This window comes from Nymphaea colorata, chromosome 3 (genome assembly GCF_008831285.2).
Source record: "Nymphaea colorata isolate Beijing-Zhang1983 chromosome 3, ASM883128v2, whole genome shotgun sequence".
NCBI lineage: Eukaryota > Viridiplantae > Streptophyta > Magnoliopsida > Nymphaeales > Nymphaeaceae > Nymphaea > Nymphaea colorata.
In genome coordinates this window covers 7,299,628-7,322,465 of record NC_045140.1, presented here as the reverse complement: position 1 = coordinate 7,322,465, position 22,838 = coordinate 7,299,628, and the positions used below count along the sequence as shown (strand labels likewise).

Genomic DNA, 22,838 nt, shown 5'->3' with positions numbered 1-22,838 from the left:
GTAACTACGAGATGTGGGCCATGCAAGTAAAAAGAACCTTGATCGCTCATGACAAGGAATATCTCATATTGGAGCCCGAGCCCGTACAGAAGGTTGGAAAATATACTACTTGGTTCAAAGATAATTCGTTGGTTATGGTATGGATTGTTGGTACTCTCTCTCAAGGAATTGCAAATGAAGTCTTGCACAAGGAAAGTGCAAAGGATATGTGGGATTCCCTTGCTGCCACGTATTCACAGGCAAGAAATGAAACGCGCATTATGCAGCTTCATCATGATATTCATCAGATGCGACAAGATGGCCGACCTCTTCACACTTATTATTCTAGTCTCAAGTCCATGTTTGAGAGACTGAATAGCTACTTTCCCGCATGCAAGTGTGAACAACAAAAGGCATACAGAGATATGCTTATGGTAGGGGTATTTCTTTCTGGTTTAGACTCTGTTTATGAATCAGCAAAGAACCAAATGCTTACTAGTCCCTCGATTCCTCCTATTGATGAGGCTTACAGTAGGCTAAGCAGAATTCCGATCTCTGCATCGACTGTTCCTGATACCACTTCTGCTATGCTTGCTACTCGTGGCAGAGGTGGACCCTTTTTTGCCAGAGGACGAGGGGGCCGTGGCCGTGGCAATACCCCTTCGCACCCTGTATGTCAGTTTTGTCACCGCATTGGTCATATTGTGGATAAGTGTTGGCAGAAACATGGCCGTCCAGCTTTTGCAAATCAGACTGTATCTACTGATTCTCCCGAGCAGCCTAAGCCTCAGCACACTGCCTCCTCCAGTGAGCTGCATGTAGATGACATTCTCTCTCAGTTGAGGAACTTGATTGGCGACAGAGCTCATCAAGCCCCTGGTCCGACCACTTCTACTGTTCCTACCGCTGCGAGTGCTTCTTCATCTGGTATGTATTCTGCCTGTACAGTCTGCTCTGCTACTGACACTACAGATTGGCTTATTGATTCTGGTGCATCGACATATCTATGTGGGGATAAGGCGCAATTCACCTCTTACGTCCCTACTCCACCGGGTCGTTCGGTTATTTTAGCAGATGGAAAATATTCACCAGTTGTTGGACATGGAGAGGTCCAACTTACTTCATCATTGCCGCTGCAGCACGTTCTTCATGCACCAGAATTCCCCCATAGCCTACTTTCTATCAGTCAGATTACCAAAGAATTAAATTGTCGTGCTATATTTGACTCTTCCTCTCTTGTGTTTCAGGATATACTGACGGGCAGGGTGATTGGCAGTGGCCGTGAACAGGGAGGTCTCTACAGGCTAGTGCATTCCTTTCCCTTTGCTGGATCTACCTCGTCGGGGTCGTCCTCATCCTCGGCTTATACTTGGCATTTACGTTTTGGACATCTCCCGTTTCAGAAACTGCTGCATGTTCTCCCTCAGCTGTCTCATAAGTCTTCTTTTCAATGTGAGTCTTGTCAGTTAGGCAAACACCATGTTCTCTTGAAATTTATCATATGACATGAAAGTGATACGTGGCATTTCAATGTATTTACAGTTTTGTTTTCTTCTCAAATATGGAAATGTACATTCAAACTTCTCTGTGACTTAAAAATGACAAAGGGAATCAGTGTTTCTTATTATGTGTCTTGTTATTTCTATTTGCAAGAGGTTCTTCAGCTGCTTTGAAGTCAAAACTAGAGACTAGAGTTAGATATGTTGGTACCACTCCTTCCTAGCTATGATATTTATCTGGTTGAGATTGTATACACACTGAAAATCTTTTTGCTTGAACAGTGGTCCGCTTTATTTCTAAAATTTCTCTTCGAATTTTGTCAGGTAGAATTCTATTATTCTACATGTTGAAATATTGGGTGCATTTTCTGTTTCGATCTGCATTATGTGTCTTGTTATTTCTATTTGCAAGAGGTTCTTTAGCTGCTTTGAAGTCAAAACTAGAGACTAGAGTTAGATATGTTGGTACCACTCCTTCCTAGCTATGATATTTATCTGGTTGAGATTGTATTCTTCCTTGATGTTCTTGCATTTCTCCAGTTTTTATCTTTTCTTCTTGAAGTCTGCTGTTGATATGTCAACCCTTTTCCTTCTTGCATCCTCTGCTGTTTGTGTTTGTTTGTCCACTGATGGTTTCATTTTCTTCTTTTCAGAGGATATCTGCAAAAGATGCACTTGATGCTGAGTGTTTCTAGTGTGATCCGTTGCCATGTGGCCCGAAAAGGTACAAAATCTTTTGTTCATGCCAAGTGTCACAATTGACGGCCTTTTGTTAGCCTGTTCTGGCCTTCCTCTTAGTTTACCCAAATACGAGTCATCTCATGAGTTCCAGAGCAAGAAGAAAAGACAACAGCAAAGGCAGCGCGAAGAAACAGCCAAGAGGCAAAAATTACAGCATCCTCAACAACATCAACGTTTGCCGCCAATTCAGCAGCCAGGGCAACCGCATATGCAAATCAGGCCTGACCCTAACCAATGCCCCACCTCAAGTTGTTGGTGGGCCAAGTCACCACTACAATAAGCCTCGGGGACCTCCAGGAGGACAGAACAGGTATCCTCAAGGCGGAAACCCAAGTGGTGGATACAATCCAAATCGTGGTGGCCAAGCTGGTGGATATGCTACTGGACCTTATCCACCTCAAGGCCGAGGTCCTGGTTATGCTGGAACCAGTATGCCTGGAAACAAGAATGTGTGATTTTCTCTTCGATGTTTATCATAGCTTGACTGGCGATGATGAACTTGTCAGTATATGGATGGGTTATGTGGGTTTTGTCTTGTGACTAGAATCTTCGTAGTAGCTATGCAGTCCAATTTCATGATATTCCTGGTTTACTTTTTGTAAGTTCAAATATCGTGGCACTAAAGCATTTGATGACTGCTTCACTTGATTCTAAAAGTATTGCTGCTAATGCTTTTGATAGCTTTCTGGAAAATTATGAATTACCCAACTAGCGTCCTCTTCATCTACCAAAATGAAATAACTGTGATGTATATGACATGAAAGTGATACGTGGCATTTCAATGTATTTACAGTTTTGTTTTCTTCTCAAATATGGAAATGTACATTCAAACTTTTCTGTGACTTAAAAATGACAAAGGGAATCAGTGTTTCTTGAGAAAATTATGGTCTATTTTTGAACTTGTCCTTGTCTGGTGGAATGTTATTGGAAGAATGTTGCCAGCAATTGTTCAGCATTCAGTGTTGTCAATTCTTGTTTCTAGAACAGGCTGGACTCAAGGAGCTAAGGTTTAGAACGATTGTTAATATGATGTCCAGCTAGTGAACAGTTAATCCGACTAGCCAACTAATCAGTTCCCTGCTAAGTCACATGTGAATGGGGATATGGTCCTTGTACTCCCCATACCACAGATGCAGCACTGCGGTTAAGGGACATATCTGGATATCCGTTTTTTCTTTTAAACATTTTTTTGGTTAAAATTGAAAAAGGAAGGGCAGGAAGGGAGAGAGAGAGAACTGACTGTAAACCTGAATGGTTTTCAGTGAAGTCAGGTATCAAAATGGTTTTCAGTAAACTCCCCATACCACAGATGCAGCACTTCTTTTTGTAAGTTCAAATATCGTGCCATAGTCATAATTACTCACCATTGCAATTTCCTTTTTTTTATTTACATGCCTCGGGGCACGTAATCTGTTTTTTTTTTTAGTTGAATTGCATGCTCCAAGTACAATTGTTGGTACACTTCTATGAAAGTTTGGGATTTGAACTTAATATCTAGTGAACACAGTCAATCCTGTTTCATTTTTGCATAGGAATGGTTGGGTTGTTTGTATGGTGTAGCAGTTCTGAAGTTCTTTCACCCGTTGCTTCTCCCCAATATGCCACTTTGCAATCCCTTCACGTCAAAGACTGAAATGACTTGAACATGGGAATGCCTCTTTGTTAGCATACAGGAAGATCAATGAATCAGTGGACCTGGGGAGCCCTTTAGAAAGGCGAACTAATCTTGGACTATCACTAATTCTTCTTTTTAAAAAAAAAAAAAATCTCAGGTTTGGTTCTTTTCTGTTCATTCGTCTGCAATTAGCCCTGGATGTGCTTTGTGCTCCAAATTACCAAGCCGGGCGCCCCTTGTGCGAAGGGGAGATGGCCTAAGGTTTTGGAGAACATTGAACTTTTATTTGTACGATCGTTTTTGAAGTAGACTAGGAATTGTAGCTGTTGTCTTGTGTTTCTGATAGAATTTACACCAAATTAAAAATCGTTTTTAAATATAAAAACGACCTTCAAAAATTTTTGTTTTTTTTTTGTATCTAAAACTTCTTTGGCATATGTAAAATGGCCACCAGTTGGGCCAATTAGGTTGGATTTGTTTAGTGTTCTTCATTTTTTTTAGAATTTTGGGTCTTTAGTCATTAACCTCACATGACATTGGTGGAAAGGTTTGCTTTGTTGTTTTCATTTTTTTTTTGAGTGAAATTTTATATCTTATAGTTGGTAAGGGTTCAACTTAGTAAATATAGGTTCACTTCTTCGTTTTTAGGACGTGTTTATGTTCCTATTGTTAAAGATACAAAAAAAGGGGTTTTCTGAAATATTAGGAAGTTAGGGAAGGTCTCTTTAAATGTTTTGTTACTTTTAGTGGACTTCTCTTGTAATTTTCCCTAACCCTAATCTCTTAATAGAGATTAGGGTCAAGTAATGCAAGACAACTTTTTGCTGCCTCTCTCTCTCTCTCGTAACATGGTATCAGAGCGGGTGTGGGCGTCGACGGCAGAGTGCATTTTCCGGTGACCTTCTCCGGCGATCACCATCTTCTCCGACGAACAGCCAAGTGAGTTCGTTCCTTTTTTTTTTCTCTCGTTCTCTCCCTTGTCACCGCTACTCCTTATTCCCTCTTATCACCCAATAAGGAGACAGTGAGGGAATAGGGGTTGGGCGTGCCGTGAGAAGGAGGACCTGATCACGCCTATGTGGAAGGCGTGATCAGATCCTCATATTGGTCGTATGAAGAGACTATTGTGGATGCAGCGTGACGTGTGACGCTGTGGTTTGTGATGATCGTAAATACAGTTTCGGTAAAGTCAAGCTGCGTGAGGTGTTGTGGATGCTTTGTGGAGTCTATGTGCTGCTTATAAATTCAGGTTTTTGAATATGATCAGATTTTTTCTATAGATCGTGGATACAAATTCAGTAAAGAAAGGCTGCGTGAGGACTGTTGCTGATCCTTAGTACAAGTCTTTGTTTGATTTCGTGGATTTCTTTGACACGTGGACAGGAAGTTTTATGAGAACTAGCTGCTGTTATAAGTGGCAGCAGTCTTCAGTCGTTGGGAGCAACAGTCTTCAGTCGTTGGGAGTTCATTCTTGTTTTTGTCATCGGCTAAATCAGATCTGAAGTGACAGTAATTTCCTAGCCCTCCTTCTTTAAACGTTTGCGTCAATCTGGTCTTCTTTATTTACTATGGCTGAAAACAGTAAATTACAAGATGGCTGGGAATTCATTCTCTTATGGAACCACGATGAAACTTAATGGCTCAAATTATGAAATATGGTCTAGGGTATTCATAATGTCGATGGCTGGTCATAGGAAGAAATATATTCTTGAGGAGGATGAACCTATTGAGAAAAAATGAATATATGCTGCGTGGGATGAAGATAATTATATTGTTATGTCTTGGATTATGAATAGTGTGGAGTCTCATATACCCCCAACTATTGCATATTATACCAAGGCCAAGGATATGTGGTCTTTCTTGAGAAAGACATACTCGCATGCCACTAATGTAATCAAGATCCTACAACTAGAAGAGGAGTTATGCAACATTCGACAAGGGGATCAGGACCTATCTCAATATTTTGCTACTTTGACTGCTGCATATGAACGGTTAAAGGCTCTTCGCCCACCTTGCCAGCATTGTTATGCATCACACGTTGAGACTGGTATGGTGGCAAAGTTCTTATCTGGCCTATCTTCAGAATACTCTGTGGCAAAGTCTCAAATTCTAACAGGCAGTGAACTTCCAGATTTAGCAGATACGCATAATAGGTTGAGTCGCTTTGCAGCCACTCTTTCTCAGACTACGCATGACATACCAGTCTCTGCACTTGTGATATCAGGAGGACGGGGCCCTAGTTCTTTTGGAGGCACTAGGGGGCGTGGTACAGGCCGTGGTGCTGGACGTGGCAGATTTCAGTGCTCTTATTGTGGCAAAATTGGTCATCTAGAGGACCGTTGTTGGGACAAACATCCTCACCTCAGGTCTAATGTTTCCTCTGGACGTGGTGGAGGTAGAATCACCACAAGCAGAGGTCCTTCTTCATCCCAGGCAACTCATTCAAAGGCAACAATATCTATGGTTGAGTCTTCTACTGATCCTTCTATATCTATGTCATATTCTCTTAACCTAAGTAAGGATGCATATGATCGTGTTCTTGCTCAGAGGTCTGGCTCTACATCTGCCTCTACATCTACCAATGCTGTTGTTGTAGATTCAGCATTCTCTGTTGGTGCTCCTACTGCTGATCCAGGTATGACATGGATGATAGACTCGGGCGCTTCTAGACATTGTTGTAATCAACCACAAAATTTTTCATCATTTGTCAGATTTTCTACACCACAGTATGTTAAGCTGGCTGATGGCAAGTTGTCCCCTGTTTTGGGTAGCGGTGATATTTATCTTCCACATTTAGGCACTATTACACATGTGCTATATGCACTTCAGTTTCCTGTTAATTTGATATCTGTGAAGCAGCTAGCTATCGACTTACAATGTAAAGTCATTTTTGAATCTGACTCTTGTTCTTTTCAGGACTTACCAACTGGGAAGATGATTGGTGGCGGCCATGAGCGTGAGGGCCTTTATTTTTTGTCAATCCCAGTTGATGTTGCTGCATCTTCAGTCCCTTCCAAGCCTTCTCCCTTCCAATGGCATCTCAGATTGGGTCATCCTTCCGTACCAAAACTTCGTCGCATGTTTCCAGACATTCCTGCATCAGAGTCCTTCTTATGTGATGGCCTGCCAGTTGGGCAAGCATACACGGAGCAGCTTTCCTTCGAGTCAGAGTCCATCGAGTCAGAGTCCTTTTGATCTCATTCATGTGGATGTATGGGGTCCTAGTCGGGTTCCTTTTCGATCATGTTTTCGATATTATCTTGTTCTAGTTGATGATTTTACTAGAGTCAGTTGGGTTTTCTTGTTAAGGGAAAGATCTGAAGTCATATGTATTCTTCAAAAATTTATCAAGGAAATAAAAACTCAGTTTGGATTCATTGTCAAAAATATTCGCACTGATAATGCTCTTGAATTCAAGTCTTCCATTCTACTTCAGTTTTATGCCGACCATGGAATTCGACCTCAATATACTTGTCCACATACGTCCCAACAGAATGGTGTAGCCGAACGCAAACATCGGCAACTCCTAAACGTAGCTCGTACCCTCATGTTACATTCTCACATGCCTGCCTATTTTTGGGGTGATGCTATCCTTACTGCGTGTTACCTCATTAATAGATTACCCTCTTCCTCCATTCAAGACCGTATTCCAATTCAAATTCTATATCCAGGGCGTTCATTATTTCATTTACCTCCCAAAGTTTTTGGATGCACTTGCTTCGCACATATTCTAGGCCCGAACAAAAGCAAACTGGCTGCCCAAGCTATCAAATGTATCTTTATTGGCTATTCAGCTAATCAAAAGGGATACAAATGCTTTGATCCCGTGACCAAGAAAGACATTATCAGTGCGGATGTTACCTTCTTTGAGTCTCGTCCTTATTTCCCTCCGTCAAGTCCCTCTTCATCTGAGATGCATGCACCTATACCTCTTCCTATTCCACCAGTGTCACTTGAGTCATTTCCATCATCTCAACCTAGGTCACATGAACGTTTTCTTGAGCCTCTGTTGGTTTACACTCGTCGTCTAGGTCCCTCTCTTAACCGTCCACCAGCATCGTCTCAAGAGGTAAGCTCTACTGATAAGACTGACTCAGGTTTGAGTGATGACTATTCTGCAGCAGATCTCCCTATTGCTATTCGCAAGGGCAAGCGACAGTGTACCTTACATCCTATATCTAATTCTGTCTCTACTGCTCATCTGAGTACACACTTAGTACAGTTTGATCAAGCTTTATCTAGTCATGTTATCCCGTCCTCGCACCATCACGCCCTGTTAGATCCACGTTGGCGACAAGCTATGCAGGAGGAAATGGATGCTCTTCTTTCTCGGGAGACTTGGGATTTGGTAGACCCCCCAACACGCTGTGATGTGGTTGGCTCACGATGGGTATTCACCATCAAGTATCATTCTGATGGGTCAGTTGAAAGGTTCAAGGCCCGTCTTGTCGCAAAAGGTTATACTCAGACTTATGGTGTTGACTTCTTTGAGACCTTTTCGCCTGTGGCCCGGTTGGGCACTATTCGCTTGATTATCTCTCTTGCTGTCCAACGAGAGTGGCCTCTTTTTCAATTGGATGTCAAAAATGCCTTTCTGTATGGAGACCTTTCTGAAATTGTTTATATGCAGCAACCACCTGGTTTTGAGCGACAAGGGGAGTGTTCCAAGGTATGCAAGTTAAAGAAGGCTATTTATGGACTCAAACAGAGTCCCCGTGCATGGTTCCAAAAGCTTACTGAAGTGTTATCTAAGTGTGGATTTAGCCGATCCCAACTTGATCACTCATTGTTTATCAAGCGAGGCTCAGCAGGACTTGTGTTATTGATTGTCTACGTGGATGATATTGTTCTTACAGGAGAAAATGATCAAGAGATAGCTCAAACAAAGGAGTTTTTACAGCAACACTTTGTTACGAAAGACCTTGGACAACTTCGTTATTTTCTTGGTATTGAGGTGGCTCGTAGTAATAAAGGAGTTGTAGTGTCTCAAAGGAAATATGCTCTTGATCTTCTACAGGAAACAGGACTATTGGTGTCACACCCCGACCTTTTTGACACTCAAACATTTTTTTTTCTAACATCCAACATCGAGGTGTGACTACACAATAGTTCAAAAACGAATGAGCCAAGCAATTCAAAACAATGGGGCAAGCTTTCCATTATATAGCATTTCAATTCAATTGTACATTTGACAAAAATGCCCCAAAATCACAACATCGATGCCTCATCAAAACAAGGCATCAGTAAAACCAAAAACCCGACGCGCCGGCACTACAAGAACAAAACAAAACCCAAAACCTCCCCAGTAGGACGTGAGTGTAGCCATCTGCTCAGCCTGCTGCCCCGGGTACACCAAAACCTGAAAAAAGGAAACAACTGAAGGCTTAGCCTTCGCAGTATGGCAACAAGCCAGGAAAAGTCCAAGCCCTCTTAGGTCGGGCTCAGTACACAAACAAACATCAGAACAATCTATCATTATGTCGTGTCAAGACACGACATGCAGACGCCACTCAATGGCTACAATAACATAATTTCAATCACATGCAAGGCATCATCAACATGTCACTTGCATTCATAAGCACAACAGTCACATGCACAACAATCCTGTATATTTCAATCACATACATTGCAGTTTCATTACTATCAGTGAATTTACAGTTCCTGTGGGTGCAAACACAGGCACGTGCACACCGCGGGCGGCCCACAGCCGAGAGACAACCCCCGTGGTGGCCCAGAACAGTATGGATCCATCTATCCGCTGCAGCGGTAGAGCACTCATCCATGGATGTGTGAATTCCAAGGAGAGATACTCAGCCTTCCCTAGGACACCCAGGTTGGGAAGGCGGGAGCCTACGCTCCAAGCACATCACACAACAGTACCCTGGGGCCTTGCACCGCCTGCGCTCCGAACAGGCGAGACCAGTGGCGAAAGTGGGACAACTCCCATATACATAGTCACATCCCACTGGCCTCTCATCTCTTATTCTTTCATTCTTATACTTATACTTGCACAAACACATTTAACTGGCTAGCTCCTGAGGTTGGTTCACTTCACGAGTGAACCCACACCTCCAATTGCCTCCACACGAGGGTTACACATAACCACAACAGTTTTGGCTAGCCGTCATAACAATATGGGTACAACTACCCACTGTGCAAACATTTGCATCATTGCCCGCGGCAATGAGTATTCAATAAACATAACATTCACATTCATCATCATAACAATCACATCTTTGAAAACTTAGCCAAACCACAGAGAGTAGTCTCAATCTGTGGTGGGCTCGTAGCTGTCCTATGCAGTTATCATTATAGAATGCTTTCTAATGCACAATTGGGGTCGAGGAGACACTCGACTCGATACCCCGCCTCATCTGTCCTAAACAGTTATCAATTCTAGCATGCACATGCAATGCGTAACATTATCAAAACAATTACTATAAGCCTTTCAAAACAATTCATATCATATATCAAGTTATGTACATGCATACACATATTCATTCACGGAACACTCAATCAATTCATATCACAAATCCTAGGATCCCATGATCCTAGGAACACACATTCATTCACTTGCCCAGGCAGGGATTTGCCTGGAATGTCGCCATACCTGGGGCGCGTTCACAAGAATCTTCCAAAATGCCTCGAGCTTCGAATCCGGTAGCTCAAGGTCGACGGGTTGTACCCGGTGTACCTGTAGACACAAACACAAGATAAGATTCCTACTACTTACCTCAACAATTCAAACAAAAACAAAACAAAATCATTGAGGCACGTGTCATCGCCTCAAGAGGGTGTCGACGGGTAGTGTCAACCCACAAGTTCTCCAATAGGGTCACTTCCCACTCCTAGCCGTGCCAATAGATGCCAAAACTCAAAGCCATCAATCCGTCTATCACTAACACCTTTCTCAAAACTCCCTTTTTCTTAAATCAAGGCGTTTACCCCAAAGATACTTCCAACTTATGTACGTTATCCCTATTTAACTCCAAGATGCACCCGTTCACAAAAACGCGTGCCACAGGCTCACTAAAACGGTCCTAAATCTTCCCCACAACCTCACAAACTCTACCATGTCTCCCCTAATGCTTCGAAAATTAATCTATCATGCTTAAATGATCATCCAAAATATGAATCTTCGCTTCCCAACATAATCGCAAGCTTTTCCCCAAAAACGAAATCACTAACATGTGTTCCAAATAATCAATTCAAAGCTCTAGCATGCTCAACCAATAATTATGAGCGTTCCAAAGAGAAATATATCATAAAATAGGTTCAATTTCGCCTTGCTCACCCCGATTGAAGGTCTAAACTGCTGTAATCCTCCCGGCAGCCACCTCACGCGTCCAAGTGGTCCCCAAACGGCTAAAATCCTCCAATGCCGCCACTACCAAGGCCTTCTCTAATTGCTGTTACGAGGGGGAAGACAAATCCCCAAGCTGAAAACGGATCCAACAGTGATAGCATAGTGAAAATCAGTGAGAGAAAGTGCTTGATTGGAGAAAAATAGAAAACGAGCAGAAAATGGGGAGAGGGTTCGGTCAAAAGGGGAAAAGAAGGCAGTGAGGGGAGAGGACGGGAGAGAAGAGAGAGACGGTGGAGAGTGAGACGAGTGACAGTGGGAGAGGGAGAGTCGTTCGGTGGAGAGGGGAGACGAGAGACAGTGGGAGAGGGAGAAGGGAAAGAAAACGGGAAGGAGAAGAAAAGAGAAGAGAGGAAGAGGCAGGGGACGACAGGGTTCACCTCAACGCCGCCGCCGCCGTCGCCGTCGCCTTCTTCCCTGAGCTCCGGTCGTGGGTAAGGAAGAGACGGTAAGAGGAAAGCGAAGGAGAAGAGAATGCGAGGGAGGAGGGACAGCGTCAGGCTCCTCTCGCGTGGGGCTAGGGTCCGGGTCTGGACCCTGACCCGACCCGCTCCGCCCAAACGCCGCGCGTTACAATTGGGGGCTAAACCTACCACACTTCCCATGAATCCTCGCATTCATATACATGATGATGACTCAGAGCCGTTTGACTCTAGATCTTACAGATCTCTGATAGGGAAACTGTTATATTTGACTGTCACTCGTCCCGACATTAGCTTTGCTGTGAATAAGTTGAGCCAATTCATGGAAAAACCCCGAAAAGTTCACTGGGATGCAGCTCTAATGATTGTAAGATACTTGAAATCAGCCCCGGGAAAGGGGCTATGGTTCAAGAAAGGAGAATGTGTTGACATCGAGGCGTATAGTGATGCTGATTATGCTGGATCTGTAGATGATAGGAAGTCTACTACCGGGTTTTGTGTCTTTGTGGGCGGTAATCTTATTTCCTGGAAGAGCAAGAAGCAGAATGTTGTGGCTCGTTCTAGTGCTGAGTCAGAATATAGGGCTATGGCTCAAACTGTGGCTGAAATGTCGTGGGTTAGATCACTACTTGTAGAGTTGGATGTCTCAGTGAATCTTCCAATGAAGATGTATTGTGACAACAAGGCAGCTACATATATCGCTAACAATCCTGTCTTCCATGAGCGGACTAAACACATTGAAGTGGATTGCCACTATATTCGGGACTTAGTTCAAGGAGGAATTGTTAGCACTATTCATGTCTCCTCAGAAGATCAGGCAGCAGATATTCTCACTAAAGCTCTTCCCATAGGCGATTTCCTGAGATGTTGTAACAAGCTGAGCATGATTGACATATATGCTCCAGCTTGAGGGGGAGTGTTAAAGATACAAAAAAAGGGGTTTTCTGAAATATTAGGAAGTTAGGGAAGGTCTCTTTAAATGTTTTGTTACTTTTAGTGGACTTCTCTTGTAATTTTCCCTAACCCTAATCTCTTAATAGAGATTAGGGTCAAGTAATGCAAGACAACTTTTTGCTGCCTCTCTCTCTCTCTCGTAACACCTATAAACTGTTTTATTTTTTATTTTTTGCTTGAATTCTTGATTTATTTAGAATAAGGTGCAAGGCAGGAGTGATTAGATAGGCGGGGATAGAGTAGAATAGATGATTTGTATTTGATTTTTGAATTTGATAGTTCGATTTTTGAATTGGATAATTTGATCTTCCCATAGGAGAGCATATGAAGCTCTTCTTCTACCCAACAAATCAGTCTGGTTTCATAAAAACTTCTCTTTTGGTAGAAGAGAGTTCCTACTTCCAGGTGACATGCCATTTGATGTCAAGTATTTTTTTGAAAGAGAAATTTTTTTATTGTGCCTAGAAACATTTTAAAAGTGTCTTATCATGCGATGATATGCCTTCGTTTTGTTCTTACTACCTGCCCAAGTAAAAGGAAACTTTCAAGTTTTTTTTGTTGTCAATCATTAGAAGAGGAAATCTGGAAAAATCCTATGAAGCTGAGAAAGTCAAGACTAGGAGATGGTATTGGCTCTAGTGATCAAGTGTCTGTAAGGGTTTAGCAGGAAAATATCTTAAGAGAAAAGCCATAATGCCTTATAAAATATTGGCAGGTAGCAAAATAAGAGTTGAGAGATGGGCTCGGGGCTTGTGTAGTTGTTCCTCTAGGTTAATAATCAAGAGTTAATAATCAAGAGTACCGGGTAGGCATATAGGTGATTTATGTCTATGCCGCGAAGATAATGACTTATGGACTTTTGGCATGTTGAAAACCTGCAAGGTGAAACGGGTTGATATGTGACAAAACTACACGTGACCACCAATGCGGTGGAGCTTCGTAGTAGCCTTTGGGGTGGTGAGGTATTCCCTTAAAGGTGAAGGTCGGCCTGAGAAAGAAAATCAAAAGCAAGAAAAAATGAAAAGGCAAAAAGGCAAATGCAGAAAAAAAGGAAGAAAAAGAAGCAAAACCAAGAAAAACAAAAAAGGTACCTGTCAAGAGATAAATGGCATGAAGGCTGAACTCGAAGGAATTGAAATGCGACAATCTTGATGTGCGATCCTTGGGTCAATATCTGCTCTTCTTTTTTATTTCCTAAGACGTTGAGGATGATTACTTTATGTTCATTTTTTGGAAATTTAAAGGTTTCCCTTCTAGAGATTCAACAACATTGATGCGAAATGAATCCCGATGCTTGTACGGTATTGAGGGTAAATGAAAGGCATATCATTTGCACGACACGAGCACTTTCTACTTATGATTTAAATTGATGATTTATAAACTATTTAAAAGTAAACACTTGACATCTCTTGTAATGTTTCCTGACTTCATGGGCATATGAGGAACACCCAGCCCCTCTCTGTTTTTGAAAAATGTTGTCATTTTTATTAGCAAACCGCTAGTCCATTCATAGAATAGATGAAACCCGTCAAACATATTCCACTCATGCTGAGTGTAATGAATTTTCCATCTTCCCCTTTCCATGTTCCCATCACAATTTGTTTTATTGTGAAGGCTAGACTGTATTTTTGTTGATTTCTCTTTTAAGGTTTGCTTAGGAATGGGTTTGAAAGAGTCGTTAGCTTTTAACTTTTTTTTCATTATTATTATTATTATTTACATTGTCAGTGTCTTCTAATTCATGCAGCTGATGTCGAAGTTTAAAGCCCAACTCATCAGTGTTCTTGTGGATGTACAGTGGTTTTGGAAAAGCCGATTCATGTTGCACGAGAGTTTGATCTTGTGCTTCAAAATCAAGTTTTTATTTGAGTTCCCAACAAAGTTGTGGCATCCAATTTGATTTGAGTGAGTTTACATAAATTTTTGGCTGAAACAGAAACTGACTATTGCTGGTTGCAAAAGTTCGCACGAAGACAGGCAAATGCTGTCATTGTTTGTTTGTGTTTTTTGTTTGTTAGCTTGTCATAATTGGTAGGAAGCCAAGTGTTATGCATGTACATTGCCTGAGAGCTTGAAACTACACCGTCTACGTCAGAAATCTCCTACAATTGCAGTGATTGCTGCAGAATTCTATTCCAAAACTGTGGATGTTTGGGTGACTTTAACATTTGATGAATGATTTGTTTTGCTTGCCAAGACTTATCCCTTGGGTTTAGTTTATTTTATTGTAGGGAATCTGATATGACCCAGTGGTTGCAAAGTTGATGTCGAAAACAGAGATTTTTTGCTAGAGAAATTTACATATATGTGCAGAAATTGGATTGCTTGCAGAAACCAAACAAGTTTCAATTGGTCTATCTTTTACCTGAATTGAGTTAGGATTTTGGGTGTGATATGACAGCTTAAGTTAGAGTCGTGTAGGCTTATTTCACTGTCTTTCAAATTTGCTTATCTTTTGGTCCAGTTAATTTAGAGAACATAGATTTCAAGTAAGGATTTTGGTTATTTTCTGTTTCATGTATATCGTTTTAAAGTGTTTATTAGTTGAGCTTAGAGTTCTTGCTCGTGAGTGGGTCTAAGCTCTAGGTTTATGCCCTTGTTTTTCTTTGTTCTTGTTAGAATATGTTGTTGTGGGAACCGGGTCCATATCTGGACCTGGTTCTATGGGGCATGGGTACCGAGGCGGGCTCGGTACCCTAGGCGGCTTCTCCTCTCTCCCTCTTTATATTGTCACTTATGTTTAAGTGTTGAATTAAGTGAAATATAATTTTCTCTCTCCTAGGGTTGCGGTGAGCCCCTAGGTCAGAGCTTCCCCGTGGTTTTTCACCTCTTTCTGAGGTTTTCCACGTATATTGTGTGTTCGTTCTCTACTCTCTCTTTGTGGTTCGTGTTTCTACATGGTATCAGAGCCAGCGAAGTTGGAGAAGCGCTTCTTTCCCGAGGATCGTCAAGTTTTTTCGTCGCCTGACGCCGTTGAAGTTCCGGCACCGCTGCTGCCCTTGTGACGTCGCCCTGCTCTGCCGCCGCCGTCCTCTGTTCCGCCGCCGCCGTCCTCTGTTCCGCTGCCGTCCTATGTTCCGCCGTCCTCTGTTGCGCCTCCGCAGTCCTCCGTTCGGCCCGTTCTTGGTTTCTGCCACCGTGGGTGGCCTCTGTTTTGCGCCGTCGCCTGCCTTCCGTCGCCGCTGTCTCATTCCCGCCGCCGTCGCCGCTGCCTCATTCCCGCCGCTGTGCCTCTTGTTGCTGTGTGCTTGTTTGTGATGGCAGAAGCGATGGGGACTCAAAAAGATGTCGTTCTTGACGCGGGCAGTGCCTCCAAGACTGAGAACGTGCCGATCCAGGTCACCTCCATCCGTCTGACCAAGGACAATTACCTATCTTGGTCTGCCGCTCTCGAGATTGGGATTACTAGCCGTGGGCGTCTCTCTTACATCACTGGCGACAAACCTGCGCCCATCAAATCTGATCCTCAATGGGCGACGTGGGCGTTGGAGGACAGCCAAGTGAAGGTGTGGATTATCAGCTCCGTGTCCTCTGATATCCAGCCTCTCATTCTGCGGAAGCCGACCTCTTTTGATATGTGGACTGTGCTTGCAAAGATGTATGGTCGCAAGAAGAGACATCTGCGCACTTATCAGATTAAACGCAGTATTTACTCCTTGACACAGGGTGATTTGTCTGTTGCTGCCTTCTATGCTGCCCTGAAGACCAAATGGGAGGAGCTAGATTATCATGTGACTGATGAGTGGAAGTGCGGTTCAGATCATTCCCTCTACTGGGAAAAGGAATGGATGGACCGTACGTTTCTGTTTCTGGGAGGCCTGCGGGATGAATTTGAGTCTATTCGTAGCCAGATTCTTAATGGTGATGAGATTCCGGGGATAGAGGAAGTATATGCTCGTGTTGAGTCTGAAGAACAACGTCGCCAGGTGATGCATCTTGACACCGGTCATGGCCCTTCTGCATTTGTCAGCCGTGCCTCAGGGACTGGGCAGCGTCCTGCCCGGCATTGCACTCATTGCAACAAGTTGGGGCATTCGGTGGATTTCTGTTGGGATCTTCATCCCGAGAAGAGACTGGTCAGAGGTCGTCCTCCCTTTGGCAAGCGTAGCCCTTCTGTGTCTGATTCCAATCAGAGTAATTCTTCTAGTGGTGCAAAGTCCAAGCTGTCCCCTGCTCAACTCAAGGAGCTGCAGGCGTACATCAGCCGCCTATCTACTACCCCTGAGGAGTCCTCCACGTCTGAAGGGGCTCAGCTAGCCCAAGCCCTCGTTGCCTCGACTGATCAAGGTAACCCTCCTCTTGGTGATTGGATTGTTGATAGTGGAGCCACTCACCACATGACAGGGGACTCTAAACTCTTTCAAGAATATCAACTTTCCTCTGGCAAGCAACGCGTGTCTATGGCAGATGGGTCTTCTATCTCTGTGGCTGGGAAAGGGAGTTTGTCCCTGTTGAACAAATACCGTCTCCACAATGCCCTGCATGTTCCAAATATTCCTGTGAACTTACTCTCTGTCAGCAGTATTACTAAAGAATTAAACTGTAATCTGATTTTCTCTGCTGATCACTGTTCCCTGCAGGACTTGGTGACGGGGAAGAAGATTGGGATTGGTTCGGTTACTGATGGGCTCTACAGGCTGCCGGTACAAGTTGCTTCAGCGTTGATTTCTGCCACGAGTGGTCACTTGTCTGGTGTGAACGATAGATCTACTGTTCTGCGATGGCACGAGCATCTTGGACATCTCCCCTTCCAGTTAATAAAGAAGTTGTTTCCTCATTTGTTTGCTTCTGTCTCCATTGACTCCTTCGCTTGTGAAGTGTGTCAATTGGCTAAACATGTCAGGGCGTCGTACCCAATTTCATTGAATAAAACCACTCATCCGTTTGCCTTAGTTCATTCCGATGTTTGGGGTCCTTCTGGAGTACCCACGTGTGGTGGTTGTCACTATTTTTTGACGCTTATTGATGATTACTCTAGATGTACGTTCGTGTACTTGTTGCGAGAACGTAGTGAGGTTCCAGCAGTTGTGAAAAACTTTGTTGCCTTTGTTGAGACTCAATTCCATACTACTGTTCAAGCTTTCCGTACGGATAATGCAAGGGAATATGTCTCCCAATCCCTTGATGAATTCTTGAAAGGCAAGGGTATTGTTCATGAAACCTCTTGTAGTTATACCCCACCTCAAAATGGTATAGCTGAACGTAAAAATCGTCATCTATTGAATGTTACCCGGGCCATTATGTTCCAACGTCATGTCCCGAAGCGGTATTGGGGTGATGCACTTCTCACTAGTGCACATCTCATTAACCGTATGCCTACTAGGGTGTTGGATGGTCAGTCTCCTTATTCTACCCAGTGGCCCACTCAGAATCCGTGGCCTCTTACTCCTCGTGTCTTTGGGTGCAGTTGTTTTGTGCATAATCATAGCCCTACTCTCAAAAAACTTGATCCCCAGTCTATTAAAGGAGTTTTCTTGGGGTACTCTTCCACTCAGAAAGGGTATAAATGTGTGGATCCCACTACTTCCAAAGTGTATGTTTCGAGGGATGTCACATTTCATGAACATGAGTCATATTTTCCGGTGAATCCTCTTCAGGGGGATGTCTTGGGAACAAAGGGGAAGAGTATTCCTCTAATCAGCTGATTCAGTTTATGGAGTTTTTGGATTACAAGGTTAGTCCTAGTGTGATTGACACGGTCACGGTCAGTAATGAGAAGGGCAGTCATATGGAAGGGGTCACGGTGGATGCTCAGCCCACTGTTGCCCGGGATCACTTGTTTGGCCAGGTTTATGTCAGAAAGGAGAAAGCTACAGTGGAAGATGTTGGTGATGAGGATAGAACCAATCCCAATCCTGTGATCTCCCTGGATGACCCAAGTCCATCGAATGAAGAGCTCCCCATTGCTTTGCGCAAAGGCACCAGGTCATGTACTTCTCACCTTATTCAGAGATTTGTTTTTTATGCTAAGCTCAGTACAAATTACAAATGTTTTATCACAACCTTATCCAAAGTTGTTATTCCCAGGTCGGTGGATGATGCTAAGGATGATCCCAAGTGGTTACATGCTATGACGGAGGAGATGGGTGCGTTAGCTAAGAACAAAACATGGGAAGTTGTTGATATCCCTAAAGGGACACACTTAGTTGGCTCTAAGTGGGTTTACAACGTGAAGTACAAACCTGATGGCACTGTAGATCGATATAAAGCTCGTCTGGTTGCAAAGGGGTTCAGCCAGAAGTATGGGATCGACTATCTTGAGACCTTTGCCCCTGTTGCAAAGTTGAAGACCGTGAGGGTTATTCTTCCTCTTGCTGTGCACAGGAAGTGGCCCATGGACCAGCTTGATGTTAAAAATGCGTTCTTGAATGGCCATCTGGAGGAAGAAGTTTATATGAGCATGCCTCCCGGGTATGTTCAAGAGGGAAAATGTTGTCACCTCAAGAAAGCTTTGTATGGCTTGAAGCAGTCGCCTAGAGCTTGATTTGAGAGACTAAGGATCGTTATGAAGTCTACTGGGTACAAGCAAGGAAATGGAGATCATACCCTATTCATAAAGCAGAGAGATGGTCTGGTGAGTCTTCTCCTTGTCTATGTTGATGATATGATTGTCACTGGCAGTGATGAAGAAGAAAACAGAAAGATGAAGGAGAGATTAGCTAAAGAATTCGACCTCAAGGATCTGGGTAAGCTGAGATACTTTCTGGGGATAGAGATTAATCGATCAGAGACAGGGCTGGTTATGAATCAAAGGAAGTACACTCTTGACTTACTAAAGGAGACAGGTAAACTTGGTTGTAGGCCCTATCTTACTCCTATGGAGTCGGGGACTAAGATAAGTATCAAGATGGGCACTATTCTGGATGAGGGAGGAAAAGGGCGATATCAGAGGCTAGTCTGTAAGCTTATCTATCTTACTCTAACTCGCCCTGATATCACGTATGCGGTAAATGTGCTAAGTCAATTTATGCATGCTCCCACGGATTGTCACTGGAAGAGTGCAGAAAGAGTGTTGGGATATCTAAAGAATGACCCAGGAAAAGGACTGCTGTATACTCTACAAGACAAACTTACTATTGAGGGCTACTCAGATGCAGATTGGGCAGGTTGCACTGACACAAGGAGGTCCACTACAGGGTATTGTATCTTTCTTGGAGGTAACCTAGTTGTTTGGAGAAGTAAGAGGCAAGAAGTATGTTCGAGGTCTAGTGCTGAGGCTGAGTACAGGGCTGTTGCGATGGGGGTTACAGAGATGCTGTGGCTGAAGATTCTTTTGACTGATATCGGTGTGGAAGTGGGAGATAAAATGAAGATGTACTGTGACAACAAGTCTGCGATTAATCTTGCCAATAATCCAGTTCTACATGACAGGACCAAACATGTGGAGATTGACCGTCATTTTATCCGGGAATGCACTGACTCAAAGGAGCTGATTCTGCCATATATGAAGTCTGAAGATCAAATTGCAGACGTCCTAACTAAAGGGCTTTGTACTTCTTCATTCGAAAAGAATGTTAGCAAGCTTGGCATGTTTGACATGTATGCCAAGCTTGAGGGGGAGTGTTAGAATATGTTGTTGTGGGAACCGGGTCCATATCTGGACCCGGTTCTATGGGGCGCGGGTACCGAGGCGGGCTCGGTACCCTAGGCGGCTTCTCCTCTCTCCCTCTTTATATTGTCACTTATGTTTAAGTGTTGAATTAAGTGAAATATAATTTTCTCTCTCCTAGGGTTGCGGTGAGCCCCTAGGTCAGAGCTTCCCCGTGGTTTAGGGTTTAGGGTTTAGGGTTTATTGTGTGTTCGTTCTCTACTCTCTCTTTGTGGTTCGTGTTTCTACAGTTCTCATTTTTTTTCAAGTTCGTCATTGCAGCCGCAGGCACTTCTGGATAAATGTAAGGGCGGATGCATTTAGTGGAGGAGTTGGAGCACAAGTCAAAGATCTAAATTGACACAGGGTTGCCCTTTCAAGCAACCACACTTTAGGAATTGTTTATTTTTCAACTTCTGTAATTAAACTAGTAGCATCACTCTTGAAGAACCTTTTGACTTGTTTCTATTTGAGGTAGTAAATGTGCATTTTTTGGTCTAACTTATTGGACTCTTAGTTTCCTCAAACTGCATAAAACTGCTAGTTCAACCAGTGATTTTGCAGAGGTTAGGGACCGACTTTTGTATGGTTTTTGGGTCAAAGTTAGGTACTGTTTTGTTATGGATATATGTCGATACATCAATTTAGTTGATTCTTGGTTTTACTGTTCAATTTGATAGAAGCTTTTCCAAGAACTGGTTGTTTGAGATTGAAACACAGAGGGATTGGTCTCACTCTGAAAGGACCAGGATTAGATCTGGACCCATGAAGATGACACACGCTGTTCAAGCAATTACCACCTGAAACCAGCTCGCCTACTCATCTTGTTAACAGTTAACTAGTGTTTCTGCAGTATGCTTACAACGTTACACAGAAAATCAAAGATACTACTTGCACGCAAAATGGTCAAACATAGAACTATATCTCCTTCCAGTTTACAACAAAATACTTGGATTGGATTTTGGTGTGCTATGCATGATCTACAGGTTTGGAAAGTAGAAACCATACTGAAATGTTGTATATGTTGTAATTCACTTATATTCGTATCTCAGTTGGGTAATGCTCGACATTTCGTTGTCATTTCAGTACGCAGAATGTGTAAGCATAGTATGTAAAAGCAAAAAACTTTTACTGAGTTATTGGATGTACGTGAAGTTCATCCAACTCTTTGTAGGCACTGGGGGCCAAATTGGAGCTCTATAGACAAGGTCGTTGTCAAGCTTGAATGTTCCAATGAATGGACCAACATGTAGCTACTTAGCAATGGCTTATCTATTGGCCATGCTTTTGGTCTCCCTAGAGTATTATGCATGCATTCTTTCTAGTTGGCATGTGTTGTTGCATTTAAGTTTCAGTTGTGCTGTATTATTTATTAACTATATATATTCTTGATAGGTGATCAATCTTGCAAATGCTCCATCAGTTGTTGGCAAGCATTTAGACGATGAGTGTCCTGAAGATTTCATCAAAGGCCTTATTCTCTTTGTTTCTTCTTTTTTTCATGTTGAGAGGAGGTAATTCGTCTTTCTCTCTCTCTAAATATTTCAATGTCTGCTTTTGCAAGGTCCCATATGTTCTTGATGAAAAAAATTGAGAAACTGTGGAAGATCGTAAAACATAATGGCAAAAATGAGAATGAAGAAGTTAATAAAAATGAGAAATAGGGCCAAAGATAGTGATCCCACTTGAGTCTAGCAGCAATCTGTTGCTACATGGTTGAGTCACGTACACATGGATCGTTTTAGTTAGCCAACTCCTTTATAAGTGTGGGCATCGGGCCGGGTCGCCGCCGGGCCGTCCCGGTTGGGCCCGGGCCTGGGCCAGGATTTTCCCGGCCCAGGTAGGGCCTGATAGGTCGGCCCGGCCAAGATCCCATATGTTCTTGACCTTAAAGTATATGACAAACTTCTGATGAAAAAAAATTGAGAAACTGTGGAAGATCGTAAAACATAATGGCAAAAATGAGAATGAGAAGTCAATAAAAATGAGAAATAGGGCCAAAGATGGTGATCCCACTTGAGTCTAGCAGCAATCTGCTGCTTCATGGTTGAGTTATGTACACATGGATCGTGTTAGTTAGCCAACTCCTTTGGCTTACCTTTTTCTGAAAAATTATGGCATTACAAATTATCTTGTTTGAATGTGCTACCACATTGATATTGCATTAGCTAATGATTGGACACTTTGGCCCACTTAGTTACTTTCCATGGTATGGGCCATGGCCAAAAATCTTATTTGTTGTGGTGATCAATCATTTTCTTACATGTAGATTTGCAGAGCCGCTGGATGCAAGCCCATCCTTGCCGTATCTGATCTTCTGGAACCCAGCCAAATTCTTGCCTCTTTTTTATGAAGCCGCTCACATGGCTCAGGTAACAGGTCATTATATTGGGTGATATTTGAGGGAGAAAAATTCTTTCATGTTTTTGATGGACGTCTGGAAAATGAAATCATGCAGGAAGTGTGTTTGAAGCATGCAAAAGTTGCAAGGAGATGGTGTTGAAGGAGTCCTTGCATATGGACATGGTTATGTGGGTGGTTCTCCATTGGAGTGTTCCAGTATACCTTCTCATGCTTTGTTGCATTGAAGCTCTTCTGGTTAAATTTTCACTAGATTAATGATGATAGTTTCCCATCTAGTGTGTTCCTTGATGCTGAATTTCCTCTCTGTTATATG

General features: G+C 42.9%; 1 protein-coding gene across 1 annotated transcript in view; it reads left to right on the top strand.

The window, feature by feature from the left end:
* The window catches only part of LOC116250092 (protein transport protein Sec24-like At4g32640), a 191,305-nt gene that overhangs the window by 127,921 nt on the left and 40,546 nt on the right, over positions 1-22,838 (top strand). The gene's annotated exons all lie outside the window — the stretch shown is intronic.